Source organism: Penaeus monodon, chromosome 29, assembly GCF_015228065.2.
Source record: "Penaeus monodon isolate SGIC_2016 chromosome 29, NSTDA_Pmon_1, whole genome shotgun sequence".
In the NCBI taxonomy this organism is placed as follows: Eukaryota; Metazoa; Arthropoda; class Malacostraca; order Decapoda; family Penaeidae; genus Penaeus; species Penaeus monodon.
This window is the reverse complement of record NC_051414.1, coordinates 17,793,347-17,793,743: the sequence shown is the minus strand read 5'-3', so window position 1 is coordinate 17,793,743 and position 397 is coordinate 17,793,347.

Below are 397 nucleotides of genomic sequence, written 5' to 3'. Positions count from 1 at the left end.
AGCCTCTAATATGGAGGAAACACTATGAGATGGTATAACATTTTAAGGATATTACTTACTTGATATTGTAAATTCCAAAATATAGGGGCCAATGGAAACAAAATATATCTGAACATAATAGAAACAAATAATTTGTAGAAATATAAGTATGACAAATAGGCACAATTGCATTACAAGAGAACAGCAACTTTATTGAATGAGGTCAGCTGCTTTTCCGTAATAGCTTCCAACGCCATTCGAACGCTGCAGATAGGGGGCAGCTGAACTCTCTCTCCTCTTCCAGGGGGGCAGTTACACCTTGCTGATCTCGCCATCTCAGAGACCGGAGCCACTTTCACCACCTACCTCCTGGCCTTCGCGCGTCGTATTTAGGTGCCATAGGAGCAACGAGCTTAGG